The following is a 19,395-nucleotide window of genomic DNA, read 5'->3' as shown; positions in this document are numbered from 1 at the left end:
ATATTATATCCCAGATATTTCACACTATTTTACAAGCAAAGAAACTACACCTTTACCCCGATATAACATGAGCCGATATAACACGAATTCTGATATAACGTGGTAAAGCAATGCTCTGAGGGGGTGGGGCTGCACAATCCGGCAGATCAAAGTAAGTTCAATATAATGCAGTTTCACCTATAACGCGGTAAGATTTTTTTGGCTCCCGAAGACAGCATTATATCAAGGTAGAGGTGTACCTGGAGGCCAGAGCAGATCTCAAATCTTGGTAGAACTACATCAACACACAACACAGACCTGCAATAAATGGCCATGGCGAAGGTGCAAACCAGTAGATCATGAAACTACAAAGAATGTATAAGTGACTGCATGGATGTGGGCCAGTTACGTATTTTAACACTTCCCTCCCCATGAACATTGCTTCGAGCTGTGCCAAATAATCTTTGAAACCGTAGAGGAAAGGATGGAAAAGTTTGGATATGATAGAATTGTTGCGTGGATGTGCCTCCTGGCCAATTTAAAAAACAACTGTATATTAGTGCTTCAGTGGGTTTTATGCAATATGAAGGAGTTAGTGTTTATGGTTCAGTCCTCAGCTGTGTCCTCCACAACATGGGTGCATGTGGAGCAGGAGGTGAAGGTGGGGTGAGCCCCAGGGCCAGCTGGGGAATGAATTGACTGTTCTAGCTAATGCACGTTTGTAATATCCCTGATGGGCCATTACCCCAGGGAAGACCAGATTCATTGCAGTATGCTGTGGCCCCATTCCCCAGTGCTCTCACCCACCGTGATGCACAAGCTATGCTGCTGAGAGGAGTGTTAGTATAAAGCCAGCTCTACCACGAACCCCCAGCTTCTCCTTTGGGGAAGCTTTCTGGGTGCTTTGTGTTGCCTGAGCAGCATGAAACAGCTGGTGGCAGTGCTGGGGATCTGGCCCTGATTATATGGCAGTGGGAATTTTTGTGTTTCAGTGACAACCCAAGCTCCATTTACTATCCAACAATTTTTAAATAATTTTCCTAAACAAAACTAAAAGCTCTCTAGCATACTTAACTAACAACCCATATTCAAAAGCAAAAAGCCTACTGACTTAGTTGCTCTACTGTGTGTTCCTTTTACTCCTGTCTCCTAACGTTGCCAATGCTTTTTTGAAAATAAAAATATAACTGAAAAATGATCCATTTGTGATCAATTCCTCCCTAAAAATCTTGTGGAGGCTTTTAGAGAAATGTGCATAATAGCTGCTATCTGTTGCTTGGATACAACCCTCTCCCCTCCTCCTCCCCCCCCACCCACCCACCCCAAAAAAGCACTTAGAAATACTATTTGTTCTCATTTACTTCCACCTCCTCCCTTCTCCTCTTTTCAACCTTTTGAAGGTGGCTTGGAAACAAAAAATAAATCTTACTTAAAGTGGTGTTTTAGGGGGTCCATTCTCCCCACACACACACTCATTCTTTAACCATAGAGTTAAAAATCCTGGCATAGCCAACAACATGCTGCAGTGTTGCCTAAATCTGGGGGTAGGTGCGTGATTGACTAGGACACCTACCACAACTTGTGCGACCCTTCATTCACACATTGCTCCCATCTACATAGAGCTCCATCTCACTGTGTGAAGATACATGAATGTTGATGAGAATAATTAAACCACTTGTGTTCAGTTTTACTTCACCAGTTATCCCCTAGGCTAGGGTATATCTCACAGGAAGTTAGTATCACACAATCAAAACTTAAGAGGAAAAATGTTTCTCTAAAGGCATCAAGTGTAATAATCCCACTCCTAGGCAGTGTGGTTCTAGTGCAAGACAGGGCAGGATACTCCCAACTCTAAAGAGTTTTGATGGCTGTTGGCTCGCCACAGGCTAGTAGGTCGTACCTTTCATCCTGCTAAGTGAGCAAGCTGGTAGAAAAGGCTGCAGCAAGACAACTTTTACAAGAACTTAGATACCTTTGATCTACTTGACTTGTGCCAATCTGGGTATAGACCTTCCTTTGCACAGAAACTGCATTGATATCCTTCCGGTGATGAATGAATATCAGAGGTAGGATTTTGTGCTGCACCAACACAGAACTCTCAGACCCCCAGGCTGTTTAAGGTGGGTTGAAGCTACTTTTGCACTCGCTGCTGGGTTGATTCAGCCCCCCGGAGCACCCCCTTATGTAGGCAGCCTTGGGGGTCTATCTAAGCTATGGCAGCCACCTCAGGCTGCTCTAGGGGCTGCAGTGCTGCCCAGAACCTCCACAGTGCTGTGGCCCCAGCTCTGAGAAGCCCCTTCTGCCATTAGCCCCACTCCCAACATGCTATCGACCCTAGGGCTTGCAAGGGGAGATCCTCCGAAGGCAGTCTTATAGATGTGTGCACTGCGGGAATCTTTCCCCAGCTGGACCTAGGGTTTTAGGACCCTTTTATGCTGCTTTTGCCCTTTTGTCTGGCCTATAGGGGCCAGAGTAATAGGTGTAGCTCTGACACCAGTTGTCCAAGATGAGTAGATCTTTCATCTGTGGTCAGTACAGTAGATCGTGAGGTGGTGTTGACTCACTTGATAGTACTGGTTGGGGCTGCCATTCAATGGCTTCACTATTTTCTCTTAGAGTGCAATTGCTCCTCTTCCCAAAGAGCCCCCAAGTGTGGGGTGCTGCAGGGTGCCCTCCTGTCATCCTTCCTCTTCAGTACATAGATGGGCCAGTTAGGGAGGCTTAGGAAGGTAGCATGGGGTGCAGTGTTTCTAATATGCTGATGACATCCAGCTGTATGGCTCTATCTCATCCAACTCTAACAATGCTGTGGGTCAGTACCTCAAGAAGTGTCTAATTCAGCTTGGGGCATGGATGAGCATGAGCTGGCTAAAGCTCAACACAGACAAGACTGACGTAACGATGGTTTGGGAGAACCAGCCGGCAGAGATTATGTCAGTTCCTCTGCCTGAGGGAGTGCATCTGCTGTTGGCGTTTGCTGATTGGCTATGATTCTAGATGCCTAGCTGCAGTTGTATTAGCGTATTACAGCAGTAACGCTGTCAGCTTTTTACTGTGGCCAGGAGGCCGTGCCCTTTCCTTTCAGATGTGGATTTTGCCCCTGTTATCCAAGCCTTTTTCACTTCAAGATTACACCATTACCACACACTCTCCATGGGGCTACACTGGGACTGGCGCAGAATGCAGTGGCTCATTTATTGAGCAAGGGCATCTCTTTAGGAGCACATGATCCTCATGCTCCAAGTTCTATACTGGCTGCCCCTTTAGTCTCCAAGTGGAGTTTAAGGTTATGATCTATAAAGCCCTAGGACCAGCCAACCTGAGGGTTATCCTGTCTCTCCATGTGCCGTACTGTCACCGCTGCAGTCAGGGGCGTTTAAGCTGGATTATAAAAAAGAGGGCTGTTGGCAAGTCCTTCTCTGTGTCGACTCCAAAACCCGATTCCCGCTCCTAAATCTGGTGACTTCGTGAACATGCTGCAAAAGCCACACGTTTGACAAGGTTTTGAGGGAAGGGGTAGAGTACATTCCTGGGTATGTTTGGAAGGTGAGTGGCTTTTCAGGTAAGTTTCTATTTTTGTCTGCTGCCTGAGGTAAGTTGTTATCTTCATTTAATTATTTAAAGCTGTTGGCAAGTGGAGTTAATTTATTTATATATAATGCTACAGGGTGGTTATCGTAAATCTAATTATTGGAAGGGATCTCAGGTGTCCTCCCCCACCCCCAATTTTAAATGTCAAATCTGAAGAAGGGAAAACAGTAATCCTTTTTGAGCAAAAGGCCAAAGCAACCGGCTATTGGAGGTCTGCTAAGACAACTGAACAGAGCTTCCCTACTGTGGTGGCCAATGAAGCCAGCAGGCCCCAAAATGTTTTAGCTTTGGGAGTTCCCAGTTCACTTCATGTTGGAATCACAGGAACTAAGACTATCACGGCTATTATCCTCAGAAGAATTTTGACAGGTAAGTAATGTTCTTTTGGCATGAAGTTTGGTACTCAGGTAATTGAAAATGTGCAATGCAGCTTAACTGGTTATCCCCATAGTGATAATAATCTTATGTTTATGTAGATGTGTCCAATTAAAAGGACACTTACCAACTTATTTTTAAAAATTGGTTATTTTTTAAAAATTCCATATTCAGATAGTGCACTGTTGAAATAGCGTATCCTGATTCATTTTTATATGCCTTAATTTTTAGTAAATGATTTTCTGCTCCTTCATTAATGTGTATAAGGATCTTTTGAGTAAGAAAGATGCTAACTGACAGGAGAAATAACTAAACAGATTATACACCAATTACTGTCAAATGCACAGAGCAAATAAAACTAGAAAATATACACATTTTGCATGCTAACTTTCAGGTTTAACAAATCTTAGCAGTTTGTTACTATAGTAAAGTACACAATTTTCAGACAAATGTGATTTTCAAGTTGATGGCCCTTTAAACTGGTCAATATTAGGGCTGTCGATTAATGCAGTTAACTCAAGCAATTAACTCAAAAAATGAATCGCGATTAAATAAATGTATCATGATTAATCGCACTGTTAAACAATAGAATACCAATGGAAATTTATTAAATATTTTTTTCTACATTTTCAAATATATTGATTTAAATTACAACACAGAATACAAAGTGTACAGTGCTCACTTTATTTTATTATTTTTAGTACAAATATTTGCACTCTAAAAATGATAAACAAAAGAAATAGTATTTTTCAATTCATCTGATACAAGTACTGTAGTGCGATCTCTTTATCGTGAAAGTGCAATTTACAAATATAGATTTTTTTGGTTACAAAACTCCACTCAAAAACAAAACAGTATAAAACGTTAGAGCCTACAAGTCCACTCAGTCCTACTTCTTGTTCAGCCAATCGCTAAGACAAACAAGTTTACGAGAGATAATGCTGCTTGCTTCTTATTTACAATGTTACCTGAAACTGAGAACAGGCATTTGCATGGCACTTTTGTAGCCAGCATTGCAAGGTATTTACATGCCAGATATGCTAAACATTCATATGCCCCTTCATGCTCCAGCCACCATTTCAGAGGACATGCTTCCATGCTGATGATGCTCGTTAAAAAAATAATGTGTTCATTAAATTTGTGACTGAACTCCTTGGGGGCGAATTGTATGTCTCCTACTCTTTTACCCACATTTTGCCATATATTTCATGTTATAGCATGCCATATATAATATGTCGTAGATGATGACCCAGCATGTTTGTTTTAAGAACAGTTTCATTGCAGATTTGACAAAACGCAAAGAAGGTACCAATTTGAGATTTCTAAAGATAGCTACAGCACTTGACTCAAGATTTAAGAATCTGAAGTGCCTTCCAAAATCTGAGAGGGATGAGGTGTGGCGCATGCTTTCAGAAGTCTAAAAAGAGCAACACTCTGATGAGGAAACTACAGAACCTAAACCACCAAAACAGAAAATCAAACTTCTGCTGGTGGCATCTGACTCAGATGATGAAAATGAACATGCGTTGGTCTGCACTGTTTTGGATCGTTATCGAGCAGAACCTGTCATCAGTATGGACACATGTCCTCTGGAATGGTGGTTGAATCATGAAGGGACATATGAATCCCTAGCGCATCTGGTGCATAAATATCTTGCAATGCTGGCTACAACAGTGCCATGCGAATGCCTATTCTCACTTTCAGGTGACATTGTAAACAAGAAGCAGGCAGCATTATCTCCTGCAAATGTAAACAAACTTGTTTGTCTTAGTGATTGGCTGAAGAAGCAGTAGGACTGAGTGGACTTGTAGGTCCTAAAGTTTTTTTGGGGGGGGGTTGCAGGTTTTGGGGGTTTTTTTACATAATTCTACATTTGTAAATTCAACTTTCATGATAAAGAGATTGCACCACATACTTGTTTTAAGTGAATTGAAAAATACTATTTATTTTGTTGTTTACAGTGTAAATATTTGTAATAAAAATAAATATAAAGTGAGCACTGTACAGTTTGTATTCTGTGTTATAATTGAAATCAATATATTTAAAAATGTAGAAGACATCCAAAAATATTTAAATAAATGGTATTCTATTATTGTTTAACAGCACATTTAATTGAGATTCTTCTTCTTTCGTATGGCTTGGGTAGGTAGCAACAACTACAAATTTATATCTAAGTTTGATAGCCAGCACATTGCCTCAGCACTGAGCTGGTGAATGTCCTTCAGGCTCCTGGGAAATGAATGAAGGGGACATTCAGATATGATGTGCTCTATTGTTTGTGCCTGGTGACCACAGTCGCATACAGGTGTTTGCCTCATTTTCCAGTTATAGAGGATGTGTCCACATCCCCATGAGATGTCCTGATGCAATTCAATCTCCACCAGTCTTTCTAACATAAATCAAAACCTGGTGGTTCCTCAACAGGACCAATGGCAAGCTGTTTCTTTTGAATGGTCGAAGTGCTCCATGTGACTCTCCATTGAGCCTCAGCATCAAAGTTGGGTGTAAGGATCTTGATACAGTTCCATAGAGGGTTGCGGGATTTTAATCTAGTTTTTGGCTGGTTCTGCAGGTCATGGTGCAGTGGGATCAAAATTAATTTTTTTAATTGCAATTAATTTTTTTAATCTCTTGACAGCCCTAGTCAATACATATATTATGGTTGATTCCGTTTAATATTAATAATGTTCCCAGATCCTTTAGCCTAAAACCAGGGGATTTACAATGTCTTTTGTAGAAGAGGGAACTCTTGATAATTAATACCCCCTCTTGTTGCTTCCTTTTCAAAGACTAGGGTTGTGAGATTGAAAGAGTTTGGCTTAATCTATCACACGCTCTCAAGCTGTGAAATCAAGTGAGACTGAATTTATGTTTTTACAGACATTTGAATGTTCAAGAATCATCTGTGATCAGCCCTGAGTCTGTAAATACCTCTGAGTGTAGAGTAGTGAAGTCTTCCCCCTGTGTCTGCCTCTAGCCTTGAGAGATTAAAGGTGTTAAACGACACAACTTTTGCTCTGGTTAAAAAGCACTGGCATGTATCTAAACTGGCAGACGACTGAGAAAGAAAGATACAATTTATTCATTTCTTTATTTCAAGTTTTTTCCCTGTAATCCATTTCGCTTACCTCTTGAACTAAAATATCAGAAATATTTGTTCACAGAAATGGTACTTTTTCATTCTAGCCTATGTCAAGGTGAATTTAGAATTGAAGTATTCTTTTATTTATGCTTAACCTTGAAAAAGATCCTTTCAGCTGATAGTTGACTAATCCCACAAAGAACAGAGCTGAGCAACTTTGTCCAAGCATATTTGAAGAAATGTATTATATTTCTATTAAGAAATATAGTGAAATATTAAAAACATAGTGGTTGCATACAATGAATTCATTCTCATTATATCCTTTTGAGTAACTCGTATAAGCTTTTATCCTTCCTGAGCTTCACTTTTATGACTACTAAAACTAATAAGAGACAAATAATGGAATATTGATTTAGCAACTTTTACTTTCTTAAGTTGTTATATTCAGTTCATCCGTTGCAAGTTCTGCCAAATGGAGGGTTGTATTGTGGTATAAATAAGCCCATCAGTTTGAGCAGGGGATGTTGAAATTATACCACATCTCTATAGCTATAAAATTGCAATGCATATTCGTGCCATCTGTTTTATAATGCAAAGGCAAAGAACTTGCCAATGATAGTTCTAAACAATAAATCTAGAGGTTTTTGTAGTGGAATTATTAATGTAGAAAAGGGAAAGTTGCTTGCCTTTCTTTCCCCCCACCCTTCCCTGTCCTCCAAGCTCTCCCCAATATTTGTTTAATTTAGTCATCCCTAGCTGTTAAAGTCTACTGGATCGGGGCTATAGAGCTGTGGCTCTCAGTCTTTCCAGACTATTCATACCCCTTTCAGGGGGCTGATTTGTCTTGCGTACCCCCAAGTTTCACCTCACTTCAAAAAATACCTGCTTACAAAATCAGACATAAAAATACAAGTGTCACAGCACATGGTTACTGACAAATTGCTCATGTTCTCATTTTTACCATATAATTATAAAATAAATCAATTGGAATATAAATATTGTACAGTACTTACATGTAGTGTAGAGTATATAGAACAGTATAAACAAGTCATTGTATGAAATTTTAGTTTGTACTGACTTCACTAGTGCTTTTTATGTAACCTGTTATAAAACTAGGCAAATATCTAGATGAGTTGCTGTACCCCTTAAAAGACCTCTGTGTACCCCTAGGGGTACGTGTACCCCTTGTTGAGAACCACTGCAATAGAGAATATCTTTTAAGTTGTGGATCAGTGACTCACTAGATGACTATGCTCCATTTTATCTTGTCTATTTTTGGAAGGGGCTGCATGCAGCCACCAGGGGTTTTCCTGAAGCCACAATAGCCTCCTGGGCAGAGATGGGGGAGGGGGCAAGGCAGCCCCTCTGCACGGCTTTGGCCTTGGGGCTCTGGCGGTGGGCTCTGTGCTTCAGCCTCCAATCCCTCAGCTTCAGCTGTGGGACTTCGGGCTTCAAAAACCACCTCCCCATTTCAGCCATTGGGCTCTGGGCTTCAGCAGGACTGGCCTCACTGAGCACCACGGTCAAGACAAGGAGCGGGGTGAGCTTGGGGTGTGAGACCGTGGAAGGGAGCTCAGTGCAATGGGGAGGGAGCAGCGGGGCTGGAGGGGCAATGGGGAGGCAGGCAAGGTTATGGGAGGCCGTGGGAGGCAGCGAGGATTAGAGGCTGAGTTACTGAAGTCCTCAAATAATGATTTAAAGACTTCAAGTTACAGAGAATCTGCCAATTACACTAGTTTAAGCCTGCAAGTGACCTATGCCCCCAAGCTTCAGAGGAAAGCGAATCCCCCACTCCCCCCACCCCGCCCCCAAGAGTCTCTGCCAATCTGACCAGGGGAAAAATTCCTTCCTGATCCCAAATATGGTGATCAGTTAGACCCTGAGCATGTGGACAAGACCAACCATCCAGACACCTGGGAAAGAATTCTCTGTAATAACTCAGAGCCCTCCCCATCTAGTGTCCCATCACCAGCCATTGGAGACAGGGCCGGCTCCAGGCACCAGCCCACCAAGCATGTGCTTGGGGCGGCGCCTGGAGGGGGGCGGCGCGGCGGGGCGCTCCGGCCCGAGAGCGGGGCCGCGACTGGGCTCGCCGCCCTCCCCGCGGCGCTCCTGCCGCCGGGGGCTCTCCGCCCTCCCCTCGGCACTCTGGCCGCCAGGGAGAGCGGAGAGCCCCGGCCGGGCTCGCCGCCCTCCCCCCAGCGCTCAGGCCGCCGGGGAGAGCGGAGAGCCTCGGCCGGGCTCTCCGCCCTTCTCCCGGCGTTCTGGCCGCCAGGGGCTCTCCGCCTTGCCCCCGGCGCTCTGGCCGCCGGGGAGAGCGGAGAGCCCCAGCTGGGCTCTCTGGCCGCCGGGGAGAGCAGAGAGCCCCGGTCGGGCTCCCCGCCCTCCTCCCGGCGCTCTGGCCGCCGAGGAGAGCAGAGCCGCGGCGGGCTCGCCGCCCTCCCCCCGGCGCTCCGGCCGGTGGGGGATTGCTCGGCGCCCTCCCCTGCCGCGCTGGGGTGGGGGGGCGGCAGGTGGCTTTTTTGCCTAGGGCGGCAAAAAAGCCAGAGCCGGCCCTGACTGGAAATATTTGCTGCTTGCAGTTGCAGATCAGGAATAAAGGACTTTAAAAAAAATTGGCAATGCCTGAGCATTAGGGGCATAAACTTTCTTTTGAGTAGGCCTATCTCAAAATATGTACAATAGATTAGACCTGACTTTGCAAAAATGAAGCAAACACATTGATACAAAACAGGCAGTGCGTGCTGGGGCAGGTCTGGTGTTTTCCATTGTAAAGTTGTGCTGCAAACTAATCCAGGAAAGATTGTCTTATCCTATGGACTAATGTACTAAATTGTAGGCCTACTTGTTCTAAAATTCCCGTGTCCTTCCTTAAGGAGGCCCACAAACTTCTGTCTTTGTAGATATAGGCCTGTAACGCAGTGAGGGCATCTCCGTTTTTCATCAAATCCTATTCTTTTTCTTAGGAAGCTTATAAGAAAAGAGTGGCCTACCCCTATGGCAGAAACTGAAGTGAAAACATTCCAGTAAAGAAGAATGGAAGCCAAGGGAGGAGCCATAGAATCTGTGTAAGGAAGGAGATTTTGATATCAGACAATAATATGGTGATAAGACGGAACCATTTCATTATATGTCTTAAAAAAATTAATCAGAAGATTCTCTTTTTGGGGAGGAGACAAAGAGGAGGTCTTGGGGGGGCAGGGAAGGGGCGTTTCACTGAGACTCCATTACTATTTCCTGCTTGTTCTCTTTCTGCCACTACCGTCCTCTGGCCTGCACCTAACTGACATTTAAAAAGAAAAGGATGAAAGCCACTTGTTCTGTTTTTGTTTGTGTGTAAGCAATGGAAATCCATTGTTATCGTTCATATAATGCTTATTAGAGTTAAGATCAGAAGCTTGGGAAATGAATAATCCGTACTGCTGTGCTGTAACCCATGGGAATAGAACTCCACACTATTAACATGAAGAATGTTTCTTTGTTACCTTGTGTTAAAAGACTGGTGCTAACGCACCCAATGCTGACTGCAAAGGCAATTGGAAATCTGATGAACACTGACCCTATAGGAAGGTCAATCTGTTGGTTAATGCATAATTTCCTCATTCTTTCTGAAAAGAAATAAATTTCTATTATCTACTCTATTGGTTATGGGACCTGGCGTCAGGCTCCCATTAAGATTAACTGTTGATCTGTTGTCATAACTTCAGTTCCTAGAAATTACCAACCTTTTCAGTGTCATAGGTAAATATTCTGTGCAAAATATTGTGCCTGATAGAAACCATATAAAGAAACTCGGGAACCAGTCAGCTCGGAATGGGGAGAACAAAAATAAGAAAATTTACAATTTTAAAGCTGCTATAGTGGTATGCAAACTCCACTAATATTAAAGTAATGAAGTGGTTTTAATAGGACCAAATGTAAAAAATGGAGTTACTTTCACTTAGTACAGACAGAGGCCCCAATTCTGCAATGCATCATGCATGCAGACCCCTATGGAATCTTTATTACAAATATCAGAGTTGTGGGCAGAAAAGACACAGGTACCAGAATGTATATTTGGCTATTAATAATATTACTCCAGGTACCTAAATTATAGGACGGACACTGCTATTTAAAGCGACACCATCTTGAAATCTAGTCAGTTTATGAGTTAAAAAATACCTTGAGGTATTACAGCCCTACCCCTTTCCTATTTATTTAAATGTGGTTTTTGTTCCTGTTGTGATAACAGAGCACAGGGGAAACAGACTGACCATACACAAAGAGTCAAAGTAAAGAAACTGAAAAAAGATTTTTTTCCTTTAATATCTGTTATAGTACTGTTAGTTGTAAAAAAAAAAAATTAAACAAATTATTTAAGTTCACAATGTCCTTTTCTAACTGATTGCAAAAAAAGCACGTCTCTTCTAATCTGTTTTCTTGCTATTCCTGTGTTTATCACTTCAAGTATGCTTTAAACTCTTGTGTTTTTCACAGCCAGTCTGCAATGTTATTTGTTTCTAGATCAAGTATGTTTAAAATAATTATTTTTAAAGTGCTATTCTAAAGGGACAGGTAGGCTAAAGTTCATGTATTTAAAAAAACACCCTTAATTGTTTTGTTGATAATACCTAGGTATTAAAAAACGGATGGAGTCTTTAATGGAAAGCTGTAGACAAGTTCATGGGCAGTAGCCCTCCCTCTGGGTGACTACAGGGATGCCGGAACAATTTGTATAGTGGGAGTGCTGAGAGCCATTGAACCAAGCTGTAAACCCTGTATATAATGGAAACCACTTCAAGCCACGGGGTGCAGCAGCACCCCCAGCTCCAGCACCTATGAGTGACTGACTATGTACTCAGAGCTTAGAAGCAGTCTACTGATTTTAAGCAGGGTAAGTACCAATATCATTTAGTGTCTCCCCCACCCCACCAGATGTTCTGACACTGCAGGAGCACAGATAAATGTCCAGGCAAAGTGGGGAAGTTTAAGGGGCTTTTTTTTTTTCAGCTGGGCTTGAGTCCAAGTGTCCTTATAGGTGTGAGAAAAATTGCCCAAATAAATAGATGCCCAAGCAACTGTGTCTACACTGTAACCATTCTAATCTTGACCGCATGCTCGGGGTTCAGGTGATCGCCATATTTGGGGTCGGGAAGGAATTTTCCTCCAGGGTAGATTGGCAGAGGCCCTGGAGGTTTTTCGCCTTCCTCCACAGCATGGGGCAGGGGTCGCTTGCTGGAGGATTCTCAGCGATTTGAAGTCTTTAAATCATGATTTGGGGACTTCAACAGCTGAGTCAAGGGAGAGAATTCTTCCAGGAGTGGGTGGGTCAGCTTTTGTGGCCCGCATCATGCAGGAGGTCAGACTAGATGATCATAATGGTCCCTTCTGACCTTAGAGTCTATGAGTCTACATGGAGAGAGGCCTCATTTCCTGGAGGCTAGAATTAGTGAGGTAAGCAGATCATTAGGCTGAAAACAGAATGTGCTAAATGAGATAAGTAAATAGGTCAGTAGGCTAAAAAACAATGTCCGAGCCAGCTAAGATAAGAGGGAGAACAGCCAGGGAACAGTTTACTAACAATAGACAAGAAAAATCAGAAATGTAAAGATGAGATAGAGTAGGGTGAGTGTGGCTAATACATGGACAGAGCATGCTGCACAGGGATTGGTTCCTGCAATATAATCAAGCCAATTCTAAAACCTGTGATGCAATGTACTGTGTAAATGTATATAAAGGAAGAGGTTTTCTATGTAACTTTGGATGTATGCCAAATAAAGGAACTTGAGTGATTATATCGGAGTTGAACTGAGTATTTTTTGGATCCCACAGAACAGGATGAAGCATTCTCGGAGAACTGGACAAGGTATTCTGGGTTAGCCAAGTCGAAAAGGTCTTGGAGGGTATACCAACATATAAATACCTAGTTAGATAGGCCTCTTTCTAGAACAAAGAAACTATAAAGACTCGGGGTGAAACTATGATGAACTCTAGTCAGGGCGTTCTGGTTATAGGTGTCTATGCTGTGGAACATCCTACCGGAGGAGATCTGACTGAGCCCTACTCTGAGTTCAGGTTGAAATGCAAGTTCTATCTTTTTACCAAGTCCTTGCCTAAAAGACAAAATCAAGAGACTCTGTTAGAATGTAGAACTCCTTCCTTGATGGTCTTTGGTATTTTCTTGTCTTTTTAATTTTCTGTACTAGCACCTAGATAATGATTGGCATCATCTTGTAAGTGCCTAGCTAAACAGATTCAGTTAATGAAATTCAATTTATTCAAAGCAGACTGTTGACTCTTCCACCTCAGATGCACAGAGGAGGGACAGATGGTATAGATGTCAGTTTCCCTGACTTCAAGACCTTTGTCTCAGAATTGTTCGCAGCAGTATAACTAATATTTTCAGCCACTGGAAGGATTTGGGCTATCCTAACTGTACACAAAGCTTTCTCTAGTCTCCTTGTCGTCCTCCCTTTTCCCTTCTGCTCCTTGAAGTGCCTCCATAAAGAGAGATGCAGAGGGGAAACAGTAAAAAGTTGAAATGAATATTTCAATGGAGTCTTCTGTTTTGACTTTTTGTCATGGGAAGGATTAGAGTTGAAGGAATCAGATGAGGGAAACCTCCAGTACATTTTTCCTCCTGAGTTCTGTGAGCCATGATTAAAGAGTTAGCTTCTAGTCTGGGGCTTTAGCTGAAGCAAACAGAATGCAAAAAACAAAACACAAACTCTGGAGAATACCTACCAACAAGCTCCTGCAAGGAGCCATTGATTCCACTAACAGGATGACTGGTGTGGTCCCGAAACAAGCACATGACACAGGCAAGATTGTCAGTTATGGACCTGTATCAAATCTCTGATTCTTAAGGAAGTCTTGTCTGGTCTCAGCTGTAGCTTTCTTTTACGCAGAGCAATCAGCTTTGTCTAATAACCATGCTGGGCTCAGGTCAGGGCCGGCTCCAGGCACCAGCTTCTCAAGCAGGTGCTTGGGGCGGCCGCTTGGGAGAGGGGCGGCAGGTCCAGGTATTCGGCGGCAATTTGGCGGACGGTCCCTCACTCCGGCTTGGAGTGAAGGGCCTCCTGCCGAATTGCCGCCGCAGATCGCGATCGCGGCTTTTTTTTTTTTTTTTTTTTTTTTTTTTGGTTTTGGCTGCTTGAGGCGGTCAAAACCCTGGAGCCGGCCCTGGCTCGTGTGCTCTTAATATTCCCTTGTTCCCAGCAGGCTGCAGCACTCTTTTCCCTTGGCCTCTCTGGCACATTTCTGATTATCCCTTCATGGAAATGGGGCCCTACCACACAGCTGTCCTAGGCTCTGGTGCTGACTCCCCAGTAACTGAAGCACACCCTTGCCCAGAGTGCCAACCTTGCAGGGACTCTCTGTTCACAGTTTAACTCCTCAGGGGCACATGACCGGTGAAGCAAACGGACACAGTTAGGCTTTGCAAAGGTTTCTAGACACAGTTATTCTTTACTTACACTGTACAAGAGATATACAGATCCAGAACCTCTGTTTCCTCACCACTCTGGAGCATTCTTTGGGGTTTTGGTCAGAATTCTCTGGGGTGTCCAGGATCCTTCTCCTGCAGTTCATGCTTCACCTCCAAATCATGGAATCCCTCTTGTCCCCTGTCCTCCCTCAGCTTCCTTTGACTTCAGCTGATACCACAGTTCAATAGGATCCCTCTGCTACAACAGCATGCTCCTCTCTCCTATGCAAGCTTCCTGTGTGTTCCCCCTCAATGTCTCAGGCTTGATGGCTTTAAGATCCAGTGTTAGGTTCTTTGTTCTCATGTTTGGGGTATTTTTCCTCTCACCAAACCCTAGCTCTGCAAACAAACTTGGGTGAACTGGTTTCCCTGCTCAGGCACCCCTCTTTACCATACTCCTTGTTCAGTCAGACCACAGTCATTAAGGTTAATGCATCTCTGTTGTCCCAGGTCTGGGGGGACAAATTACACAGCTCTGACAGAACATGGCTGACTCCACATCTACTGAGGCATTCCATGATATAGCAGTTTCTAATATCAACCAGAATTAGTAAGTCATCCATAGACAGAGGCCCCAAATAACCACATGAGCTACTCATTGTAACTGATCTGACAAAGCTATTAAGACCAACTATTCTCCTTTGTTTAAATAAAGAGAATTGCCTCAACATAAGCCATTATACATGCGTCCCTGACAGTTTGCAGAGTTAAAAATTGATTTGGTAATGTACTGAATCGTGTACCAAATTTGTATTGTCTTGTTTGTGGTGCTTTAAAAAAAACCCACAACGTTTTAAAGTTGTGTGGTTGTTTACAGGTCTTTCATAAATAAAATCTTTCTTCAAGCCTCCCCTGAAGTTTATTTTTTGTTTAAAAGGCTATGATTTAATGTTAAACACATAATAAATTAACTTCATTTTAAGACATCAAACTTCCATATCTATTCCATTTGTTTGGGTGTTGCTTGCTGGCATTACCCTCTGAGCTGGAAAAATCTCTTTCCCAAATGATATTAATTTCCATTAAGCAACTTACTGAGGTAAAGAAAAATCTTCAGGATAGCCATTTTCAGTTGCTAGAATAAAGTGAAAAGTTGGTAAAGTAGGCTGAGCAAGGACACTAGTCCAAGAGAAGAAACCAATCTGAACAGGATTTAATTTGTCTACAGGCCTTGATTTCACTGCATTACTCAGTGGGAGTCCCTTTGTAGTGTCACTTATCTTCCGCCTCCTCCTCCCTGATGGCCTGTAACTATGGTGCCAGTGTTGTGTTTTAGTCTGTTTCTGATTGCAGGCTCTCTTACAGGCGGAGTGACAATATTTCTGCTCCAACCTTCATATGCATTTATGGTGCTTTATGAACAACAGTAGGGTTTAGGGGCAGGGTGTTTTCTAACCATCCTGTTGTACTTCTGCTACATAGATTCCACATTACTGAATATTTAACCTAAAAGAATTTGCTGATGTGTGGACTGGAGTAAAACTGAATTAGGCTTTGAAAGGCTATAATTACTAATGGTCTCCAACTAAGCAACATTCTCATGTGGAGGATAGAGGAAGGAGCAGTTTGCTAGATAATTAACAATCCTGCAAAGCTTTCCATATATACTTTGTGATAAAACAAAGCAGCTTTCTCCATCAAGGTGCTGAACATCCAGGGTGTCAGGGGGAAAATCTAGAAGCAATGGAAACTCTTCTTGGTACCAGTTTGTAGTTTCTAATTGAGTGAGTTAGCTAAATAAAGGCACAGGGCAGTGGGTTAATTCTTCATTATTATAATGCAACTACTAACTCAGAGCAGAGCAAAATGAACTAGGCTTTTTGGAGGGGTAGGAGGAGACACATGGGCTGCATAGTTCCTATCTTGTGGGGCTCTGGGCTTCATCAGTGCTAAGGTGTTTGCTTTTCACTTGCTAACACTTTCCATAGCGTAAGATTGCTTTCTTCATTGATCTGTTCTAGAGTGTCTGTCTGCCAGCAGTGGCATCCTTTGTGATGTAAGACACCATTTGGTTTTTGTCACCTATCTTTGACCTCACTGCAGCATGTAAATAAGGGCAAGCGCTCGCTTGGCCCCTGTGTGTTATGGAGCATGGGCTGAGGGCAGTACACCTGAACAATGATTCTGTTAAGTATTAAATGCTGGGCTGAATGATAGTAGCAGCACCACATTTCCACTCCACCCCCACCACTACTTATTGAAAGTGGGTGGGCCTCTCACAAGCATTTAGCATTGATATGACTCCCCTGCTCCCATTGAAACAGGAGTTTTACCAGTGGGCAGTAATTGGCCAACAGGCTGCCCTTTTGAAAAATCCCATCCTGTTTCAACTGATTGCAACCAGTTAGTGGATAATACAGAAATGAAAGCTTAAATGCTGAGAATGAAGGTTATGATACTTACCCTGAATAAATTAAGTGAAACAAAGATAGGATTACCATATTTCAACAATCAAAAGCCCCACCCTTGTTCTGCCCTAGCCCTGCCCCTACCCCTTCTGCTCCCTCCCACTTCCCACCCCCCTCAGAACTCCCAACCCTCCCCCCACTCCTTGTCCCCTGACTGCCCCCTCCTGGGACCCCTGCCCCTGCCTGCCCTCCAGGACTCCACCCCCTACCTAAGCCTCCCTGCTCCTTGTCCCCTGACTGCCCCCTCCTGAGACCCTCCCTCCCCATCCTAACTGGCCCCCTAGGACACTACCCCCTACCTGTCCCTTGACTACCCCAACCCTTATCCACACCCCCACCCCCTGACAGCCCCCCCAGAACTCCCGACCCATCTAAACCCCTCTGCTCCCTGCCCCTTGACAGCCCTGCCCCCAGAACTCCCAAACACGTCCCCCATCCTGAGACCCTCCCCCCATCCTAATTGCCCTCCTGGGACCCTACCTGTACCCTGACTGCCCAAAACCTTACACCCCTAACCAGCACCCCCCCCAAACTCCCAACCCAGCCAACCCTGCTCCCTGTCTCTTGACTGCCCCCTCCAGAACCTCCCTGCCCCTTCTCTGGCCCCCTAGCCCCCTTACCATGCCGCTCAGAACAGAGTGCTGCAGAGCAGCGGTGCTCGGACGCAGGGGAGAGGGAGAGGAGCTCCAGACTGCCGGAAGCCCGAGGCGAATGGTGATCTGTGAATGCAGGGAGGGGGAGGGAGGGAGAGGAGAGGGGAGTGGTCTCAAGTTGCAGGGGAGAGGAGGGGGAAGTGGAGGAGGGGCTCTGGCTGTCAGAGCCCTGTGCGAGTGGCATGATCTGGCCAGCTGCCCTGTCAGCCACGTGCGCTCTGCATGGGGCGGGGAAATCCGGACATTTACAAATTCCCCCGGCTGCTATTTTTAACTCAAAAAAGCCAGACATGTCCGGCTGAATCTGGCCAAATGGTAACCCTATACAATAAGGGCTAGGCCACAGGGGTTCTCAGGACAAAATTTTTTTGTGGCCTCAGAGTGTGGCCATCAACTCTTGCTGATGGCCACTCTCACACTTTCCTAAAATACTTAACTTTAGGCAAAACAAAAATATCCACATACACCTCCAAATCATAATTTATTTATTGCTAGCCAGTAAGTCTGCTGTGAAAAGTGATATTAATGTACATGTATCACTTTTACTCAGCCCTGGCAAGCCTGGGGTCAAATTAAGCCCTGGATATTGGGGTGGGGGAGTCAGCAGGGGTCTGAACCTGAAGCCCCTGGTTGGGGCATGAAGCCTAAAGCCTGAGCCCCACTGCCTGCCTGCTCCTCCAGTGCTGTATCCCAGCTGTCTCCAGAGGGAGGCAGGGCCCAACTGCTGCTGGTGGCCCCAGCAACCAACACAAAGGCAGTACATCCAGGAGCAATGGGGAGGAAGAGGAGCTGCTTCTTTGCCTCTCCATCCCAGCTCAGGAGGCTGTAGCCCCCAGAAAAGTCCTTGGTGGCCACATTTGAGAAACACTGGGCTTGGGCCTGCTCAACCTTACCTCAGAGTAGTGGGCCTATTCAAACTATTGGTAAAGGGACTAACACTATTATGCCCAAGAAGGGGTTGCAGTGGCAGACCTCAGTTTGATTGTCTAAGATAACTGATGTCACTATGTAAAAGGATAAATGGACACAATGGCAATATACAAAAACCTGTAGTAGAACACTTCAACCTCCCTGGCCACACAATAGCAGATGTAAAGGTAGCCATCTTACAGCAAAACAACTTCAGGACCAGACTCCTGAGAGAAACTGCTGAGCTCCAGTTCATTTGCAAGTTTGACATCATCAGATCAGGATTAAACAGACTGAATTGCTATCCAACTACAGAAGCAGTTTCTCCTCCCTTGGTGTTCACATATCAACTGCTAGCAGAGTACCTCACCCTTCCTGATTGAACCAACCTCATTATCTCCATACTGATTTATACCTGCCTCTGGAAATTTCCATTACTTGCATCTGAAGAAGTGAGGTTCTTACCCATGAAAGCTTATGCTCCCAATACTTCTGTTCATCTTAAAGGTGCCACAGGACCCTCTGTTGCTTTTTTAAGATAACATACAGAATTAGCATCATTTTGCATAAGTATGTAAGTGAAATAGAAGAGAGCATATGCTGTTCGTATAAGTACTATGTAGGATAAGTGGGGCTAATGCCACAGCCTGTCAAGGTTAGCTGACATCCCATTATAAGAGCACACTTTTCAAAATTGCAAGCAATTGAAAGACAACCTTACATGAGGTGGGCTGAAGTTTTCTTAACTATATGCCTCAGGCACAGGTTTTTCTGCTTGTGGAAAATTTAGCACTGATCACTCACCTGTTTCCCAGAATGAGGGTGGGGAAGATAAATGTCAGTGTTAAAATTCCCCTGACCTTCTGACAGAAGTGTTCTAGTACCCCCATGCTTTGAAGTAAAGACCTACAATTTGGCAGGCAGGGGGCTTGT

Source organism: Chrysemys picta, chromosome 1 (assembly GCF_011386835.1).
Source record: "Chrysemys picta bellii isolate R12L10 chromosome 1, ASM1138683v2, whole genome shotgun sequence".
Classification (NCBI taxonomy): Eukaryota; Metazoa; Chordata; order Testudines; family Emydidae; genus Chrysemys; species Chrysemys picta.
This window is presented reverse-complemented; position numbering follows the sequence as displayed.